We start from the raw sequence: 8,532 nt of genomic DNA on the forward strand, positions 1-8,532 counted from the left end.
ATGTCACAATGATCATCGACACATATTTTCTCTTTCAAGTATATTTTTTTATCAGATGGGTGTGCTGGAAGCTTTAATTTAAAATAAAAATATGTTTTAGCCCTCATGGATTGGAAGGAAACCTTAAAAATGTAAATCAAGCAAAAACCAGTGCAGCATGGTCTTCCTGAATCTGCAGACAGCCTGAAACAATGACTCAAAATGTTGAACTGACACTTTCCTTTCAAATGGGTTATTACTCTGAAACCAAAGGTATGTCGGGAGGTGTGATGCAGCACATGTACACACAACTGAGCTAGCTTTTCAGCTAGTTGGCATGCTAAAAGTAGCAGTGAAGTCATGGTGGCGTGAGTGGTGGCTTAGGCTAGGCATTTCAGTATTCACGCGTATGCTCTGCTATTTTTAGCAAGCTAGCATGGATCTACCTAACGTGCTGCAATCACACCTCCAGTTGCAGTGTAGTCATACTCTAAGTGGTGACACTGTTAACTATTTCACTGCTGGCCATTTTAGCAGAAAATCCAGCTAGTGCGGAAAATGGGTGGGATGAAAAATCCATTCTTTTGCACATCTAATGTTCTGACATCTCAACCTTTAGTTCACAAAGGTTGCACATCACATGCAGTGTGTGTGAAAATCGAAGGCATGGACAGTTTTTTTTTTTTATGTTTAGAACTATACAAGTGTTTGAGTTTATGAGGGAAGGAGGATCCAGGGAACTACAGGCCAGTCAGCCTCACCTCAGTGCCTGGAAAAATCATGGAGCAGGTCCTCAAGGAATCAATTCTGAAGCACTTAGAGGAGAGGAAAGTGATCAGGAACAGTCAGCATGGATTCACCAAGGGCAAGTCATGCCTGACTAATCTAATTGCCTTCTATAATGAGATAACTGGCTCTGTGGATGAGGGGAAAGCAGTGGATGCGTTATTCCTTGACTTTAGCAAAGCTTTTGACAGTCTCCCACAGTATTCTTGCCAGCAAGTTAAAGAAGTATGGGCTGGATGGATGGACTATAAGGTGGATAGAAAGTTGGCTAGATTGTCGGGCTTAACAGGTAGTGATCAATGGCTCCATGTCTAGTTGGCGGTATCAAGTGGAGTGCCCCAAGGGTCGGTCCTGGGGCCAGTTTTGTTCAATATCTTCATTAATGATCTGGAGGATGGTGTGGATTGTACCCTCAGCAAGTTTGAAAATGCACTAAGCTGGGGGGAAATGTAGATACGCTGGAGGGTAGGGATAGGGTCCAGAGTGACCTAGAAAAATTAGAGGATTGGGCCAAAAGAAATCTGATGAGGTTCAAAAAGGACAAGTGCAGAGTCCGGCACTTAGGACGGAAGAATCCCACGCACCGCTACAGACTAGGGACCGAATGGCTTGGCAGCAGTTCTGCAGAAAAGGACCTAGGGGTTACAGTGGACGAGAAGCTGGATATAAGTCAACAGTGTGCCCTTGTTGCCAAGAAGGCCAATGGCATTTTGGGATGTATAAGTAGGGGCATTGCCAGCAGATCGAGGAACGTGATCGTTCCCCTCTATTTGACATTGGTGGGGCCTCATCTGGAGTACTGTGTCCAGTTTTGGGCCCCACACTACAAGAAGGATGTGAAAAAATTGGAAAGCGTCCAGCGGAGGGCAACAAAAATGATTAGGGGACTGGAACACATGACTTATGAGGAGAGGCTGAGGGAACTGGGATTGTTTAGTCTGCAGAAGAGAAGAATGAGGGGGGATTTGATAGCTGCTTTCAACTACCTGAAAGGGGGTTCCAAAGAGGATGGATCTAGACTGTTCTCAGTGGTAACAGATGACAGAACAAGGAGTAATGGTCTCAAGTTGCAGTGGGGGAGGTTTAGGTTGGATATTAGGAAAAACTTTTTCACTAGAAGGGTGGTGAAGCCCTGGAATGCATTACCTAGGGAGGTGGTGGAAACTCCTTCCTTTGAGGTTTTTAAGATCAAGCTTGACAAAACCTTGGCTGGGATGATTTAGTTGGGGATTGGTCCTGCTTTGAGCAGGGAGTTGGACTAGATGACCTCCTGAGGTCCCTTCCAACCCTGATATTCTATGACCATTCTTAGGCATAATTATTTCCATTAATTTAACACTGTTTTTGCCTGGTATTTTTTTCACCAGATTAATCTGTGGGTAAGTCCATCCTATTGTGGATAATGGGCAGATGTGATTGACACAGAATGGGAAACTGACATTGTCAAAACTATCTTGCAGCTCAGCCATTTAAATGAACCAGAGCTTTCCTGGCTGGGCAATAAGCAAGATCTGTGCCTCGAGTTTGTCTCCCGCTCCTCAGGAGGGGAGATACCAGCTTGAGCAGGAAAATCCTGCTGAAGGGCACAGGATGGGAACTTACCTCCTACAAACTTTGGCAAACTCTGTCTGCTCCCCAGACCCAAGCCCACCCAGACCAGCACTCTCACCTCCATCTCTGCACTGCCAGTAAAAGCCAGGATGTTTTCGAGACAGATAGTCTACACTTGCATTTTTTATCTGTATAACTTATGCAAAAATAGCAATTACCCCTCTACAAGTCTTTCACTTGTCATAACTGTCTCTCTGTTACTCCATCTCCTGCTCTGTTTGGAGCATCCAGCTGTTGTCTCCCTTCATACATTATGGTGCATGGGTGCACAAGGGTCTGTGAAGGTAAGTTCAGTGGGGCAGTGTGTGCAGTGTCTTGCACAATGGAGCCCAGATCCCTGATTGAGGCCTCTACGGACTATCCCATAAATAATAATGATTAATAATACAACGTTATGTGTATGGAAATTAAACTCTTACAATTGACAAAAAGAAAAGCAGCTGGGCCAGTGGATGGGGAAAAGAAGGTGTCCACCTGGGTCTTGAAGTGAGGGTCTCAGGAGAGGGAGCAGGAGTAGGGGACCTGGAGAGTTGGTGAGAGAAGCATAGCCACTGGGGTTACCCTCTCGCTGAAGAGAGCATCACCTGACCTCTCCAGGGAACTGAGCTCCTGCCACCTCATGGGGAAAGCAGACGGGACGGGAGCGGGAGCTGGAGTGCTGCTTATAGCTTTGGCTGGAGAATGTCTGATCATTGGACCATCATGAGCAAGGAGGTGATTTTTCAAGGCTGAGACAGACCCTTGGCTCGGGAGCTGCTGTATTTGTGTTGTTTGGGGAAGTCGTTAATGAAGTTAACAAACCTCAGGTCCAGGTGAGTGCTGTTTTTGGCTGTGCAGTGTTATGGCACCACACAAGGCTTCTGTTTTTGTGATATCTCAATAACGGAGGTGAATAGTGTTTCTGAGCTCTGTGTGAGCCCTTTAAATAACACAGTATGGACTCCGTTTGACAGCGTGTCCAGGAGCCTGGTCTGAGTGTGCCGCTGGTCCCACCTGACAAAAGCAGACAGGCCCCAAGTATATGCATTAGCTGAGTTCAGAGACAAAATTCTCCTTGCTGGTGAGACCTGCAAAATGAATGAAGGCTAAAAAACCAGCAAAACCTTTTTTGTTCTGACATGGTTCGCATCTCAAGAAGGAAAAGCTGTTCCGATATCATCAACTCCAAACGTTCAAAACCACGAGTCCAGTGTTCTAAAATCATGAGTTTGGCTACAAAACATGTGGATTTTTAAAAGTAATAAACATTGGGCTCTTTTTCTTTGCCTTTTGAACCTTTCAGTCGCACTCAGGCAACATTTTCAAGCTTTTCTCTGCAACCTTCAAGGCCAGAAAGAAAGAAAGAAAGAAAGAAAGAAAGAAAGAAAGAAAGAAAGAAAGAAAGAAAGCTGAGATCCTCATTCAATATCCTGAGTCCAGAAGCTGTGGCTCTCCAACAAATACGAGCAACCATGAGGCTCATGAATTTTGGCAACACTGCAGTTTCCTCATGTTGGAAAATGCACCAGTTCAGTGGGAAAATGTCCCTTCCTATGGAGGATAAATTCATGGGAAAAGCCCAGTTTTGCTCATGATGCTGTTTTTAGATAAGATTTTCCGCAGCAAAACTAAGTTCAGGGGCAGAAACAGCAGAATGCTGCCCTGGATCTCGTTTCTGAATTCGACAACATCAGTGTCTGATCCGGCAACTCCCAGGACTCTTCACTCAAGCTGCTGAAGTGCTGGCTCCCATCTGAGGGAGGACTGTGTTTCAAAAAGTCAGCCTGGGCCTCTTTAGCAAAAGGGTGTGTGGGAGTTATTGATAGGGGGGCGCCAAATTTTTTCATCATTCCACCTGGATAACAAGGATGATGTTATCCTGGAGCTGAACAGAGTCCTGGCGAAGTCCGGAGGTGTCCCTGGATCTGCTATTGGGCTGGAACTTCAGGAAATGGTGATGGCAGATGAGCTGTCAGAGTCCCTCCCAGCCAGACCCAATCACTAGCCATTGCTCATATCCAGGCTACAAATTCCAGAATCATGGTAGCCCCATGCTTTCTGTTCACTGAATGTCACTCAAGAAGGCCAACACTTCTTCTTACTTACTTACAGTGGTTCATGCATCCCAGTTAAGTACAATAACCCAATATGAAGTCAGCCATGAGGACTGATATAAAACAAATGCCAGCTAGCTGAGAACACCACTCAAATGAACTATTGATTTTCTATCCCATAGATGCCCTTGTCAGCATTTACACTGAATCTGCAAATGAATCTCCCACAGCTTCCAGGCCACTCACAGGAGAGCCCCACGAACTCCACATGCTCTGATCGCCTACATGTCTCCCAGAAGAGGCTGACCTCTCCCACTGCAGCCAACCTGACAGATGGATGAGCAGCACACAGGATTTTCCATTCTTGAAATCAGCATTCAGTCTCCCGTGAAAGCCCTATAATGTTCTAGTCGACTCATGAGGTCATTGGGTTCACAAAAGAAATAAATGGAATGTTAACTCAAGCTACAGTCTATTTTTTTAATTCATCATGACCCCAAGTGGAATCAATAATAGCAATCTGCCGTGTAGTTAAGAGCGGTCACTGTGTATACATCAAATGTGCAAAATCTAATCTAATCTAATCTATCTATCTATGAAAGTGGGAGGCTGCTGATGTGATTAAAGGAGTTCTTACTGGAAAGCAGAGAGGTCACTGTCCCTTAAAGGGAGATGAGGTCTCAGGTGGCTTGAGCCAACCCAAGGCATCAACGTCATCATTTATTATTATTATTCACTGGGGGGAAGCTGGGAACTGATAAGTGCTGGCAGAGGGAGTTGGGACACCTGAGATATAGTGAGTGGAGGAGAATTTTTTAAAGTGTCTTCTATCATATAAAGCCCCCTACATTTATTTTCCTCTCAGGAGCAAATCCATGTGCCTTTGATAGAATCTTGAGTAGTGGGTAGGCACTTCGTCCCATGTGATACGTGGAAAATAAACAGTGCCATAAAAATCGCACCCAGCATGCATTTCCTTTGGTTTATTTATTTAGTAACCATGGAGGGAGGTCATAATGTTTCCACGATGGTAGGAGATTTCAAAACCAAGTCAACCAAGTCAAGCTCTAAGCTCATTAGAGCAATGACACACACAGTTGAACCTCAGAGCGACGAACCCCTAGGGTTGTTCCTCACTCTGAAATGTAAGTAACTCTGAACAAAACATTATGGGTGTTCTTTGAAAAGTTTACAACTGAACAGTGATTTAATACAGCTTTGAAACTTTACTACGCAGAAGAAAAATGCTGCTTTTAACCATCTTAATGTAAATGAAACAAGCACAGAAACAGTTTCATTACCTTATCACACCTTTTTTTAAATTTTCCCTTTTTTTTTAGTAGTTGACATTTAATACCATACTGTAGTGCATTTCCTTTTTTGTTTGTTTGTTTTTTGTCTCAGCTGCTGCCTCATTGTGTACTTCCGGTTCTAAATGAGGTGTGTGGTTGTCCAGTCAGTTCATAACTCTGGTGTCCTTAACTCTGAGGTTCTACTGTAACATTATACAGCAAAGTATATTAATGTGAGCCCTTCTTTAACAGGTAAAGAAATATGCCTCCCAATTATTAGCACTTGCAAACAGAATTTGCTCTTGTTTTCAGTTGTTTTCTTAATAACAAAACCCAACTCTGCTGGCACTTTAACTGCCCCAGGCTGAAGGTGCATTGCATTGTTGGGCACTCATAGGGTACTACTTATCTTCCTAAGTCTAAACAGCGAAGTGGAGGTGCAGGGTCAGCACAGAAGAGAGATAATCAGTTAACTGCAATCCCAAATGGTAATTCAAAAGGGAATCCCACTAATGACTGCCAACAAACTGCCTTTTCCTTTTCGTACTCAGAGAATGTGCCTGGAGAATTTGGGGGCCTGTGTGATTTACGATTCTGTTTCTTGAGCTCTGTATAATAAAGATCCATGCAAACAAACCACAGAGGGTCGTTCCATTCATGCCTGGTGTAAAACTCACTGACTCTGGTGGACTGACATTGGGGAGGAAATTGACCTGGAGTTTGCAGTAAAAGTATGGAGCAACTGTCTACTTAGGACAGCAATGATGGTCCAGTGGTTAGAGTGCTGCTGTGGGGCTCAGGAGACCCAGCCTCACTTCCCGCTCTCCCACAAATTTTCTGGTTGACCTTGGAAAGTCACTTAGGCTCAAATCCCCAAAGATACTTAGGGGCCTAAATCCCTTTGAGGAGCTGGGCCTTAGTCTTTCTGGGGATGATGTACAATGGGTCATAGCAGTGCTCTGCTTCACAGAGGTGTTGTAAGGATCAAGGTATTAAAGGGTATGAAATGCATACACTAAGAGAAAGGAGAAAATCCAGGGTTGTAATTTAGACCAGTGGTTCTCAACTTTTTTTCATTTGCAGACCCCTAAAAATTTTCAGTCTAAGTTTTTTGGGGACCCCTTAGACATAGTGGTCCACAGGTGGAGAATTACTGTCTTAGACCACCAGTTCCAGTGGGTTAGAAGAGGTCCATGCAATACAAATCAGGGAGAATGGCCAGAGCAGATGACTAGAGTTTAAAGACAAACACCAGTTTCGAGCACTGGTTTCTAAAGTGGGAGAAGGGTATGGAATATTCCATAGAGACGAGGTTCAGCTCCAAGGGACTTGAAATCTTGGCCAGTGTTGGGGTTGGGCCTACATTTGGAAGAAGCACATCCCATGGGACTGCTCCATTTCATCCGATTTGGGAAATACTCAGTGGGGTGGCTGTATCTGAGTAGCTGGGGTTACCCTGTGGGACTAACGGTGAGGATCTTGGCAGATACATGAATGGAGGGATTTTCTTGAGTAGAGCTGGTGCTGACCACAGCCGTGGAATATTTCTCCATTAGAAGATGCTGATTTGTCCAAACCAAAATGTTCCATGGGAGCATGTCAGTTTTCATGAAATTGTCATTTGGAAAAAAATTGAAGTGAAACATTTTGGAGATGTCAGAGCATCCCATTTTGACATTTTCAGAACAGAATGTTTCAATCTTTCATTTTGAGATAACTTTTTGAAACAAAAGTAATTGTATATTATATCTTTTTTATAATTAACAAGGTCAAAATCTAAATGAAATATTTTTCAAAATGAAATGTTCTGATGGCCCATCTCTATCCATTTGTTCTTGTGCCAACATTATTCTTTAGCTGAAATAGATCTTCACTCTCTCTGGTGTTTACCCCACTGATGTATTTACAGAGAGCAAACAGATCCTCACTCAGCCTTCTTTTTTCTAGGATAAACAAGCCAAGCTCTTCCAATTTCCTCACATAAGCTAGGACCTCCAGTCCCCTGATCATTTTAACAGATCTTCTCTGCACCTGTTCCACTTTAATTTCATCTTTCTTGAACAAGGGTGACCAGAATTGTACACAGTATTCCAAATGAGATATTACCAATGCTTTGTACAGTGACATTAAGTCTACCTCTACTAGAAATCCCTCACCTGATACATTCTAGGATCACATTTGCCTTTTTTCTGAGTCACATCACACTGATGGCTCTTAGCCATCCTGTGATCAACCCCCACACCCTGGTCTCTCTCCTCTGTTGCTTCTGGCTGATGAACCCCCAGCTTGTAGCAGACACTTTTATTATTAGACCCTAAGTGCATGACACTGAAATTTGGACCATTGAATTTGATCCCATTTCAGTCACTCCAGTCTTCAAGGTCATCCAGATCTTCCTGTACAGTATTCTGATCCTTCTCTATATTGACAATACCTCCCAACTATGTATCATCAGCAAATTTCATTAGCTCTCTCCTACTTCTTGCGCCAAGGTGATTAGTGAAAATATTGAATAAGATTGGTCCCAAGACGAATCCTTGAGGAACTACACTGGTAACCGCCCTACAGGACATTAATTCACCTTTCAGCACAACCCATTGCTTTCTCCACCTTACAAAGACAATGCATGCACTGACCCCACCTTTTCTAATTTAACTAATAATTTCCCGTGTGGCACCTGTGGTCAGATGTTCGGCTGTGTGTCTGCGTGTGATCTTTCTGCATGAACAGTGGAACAGCTTAACAGTGGAAGTTAAATCCTAGTGAGGAAAATAGAAAGGAGCATAAACTCTGGAAAATTAAGTGTAAAAATATAATTAGGAAGGCCAAAA

Source organism: Eretmochelys imbricata, chromosome 14, assembly GCF_965152235.1.
Source record: "Eretmochelys imbricata isolate rEreImb1 chromosome 14, rEreImb1.hap1, whole genome shotgun sequence".
Classification (NCBI taxonomy): Eukaryota; Metazoa; Chordata; order Testudines; family Cheloniidae; genus Eretmochelys; species Eretmochelys imbricata.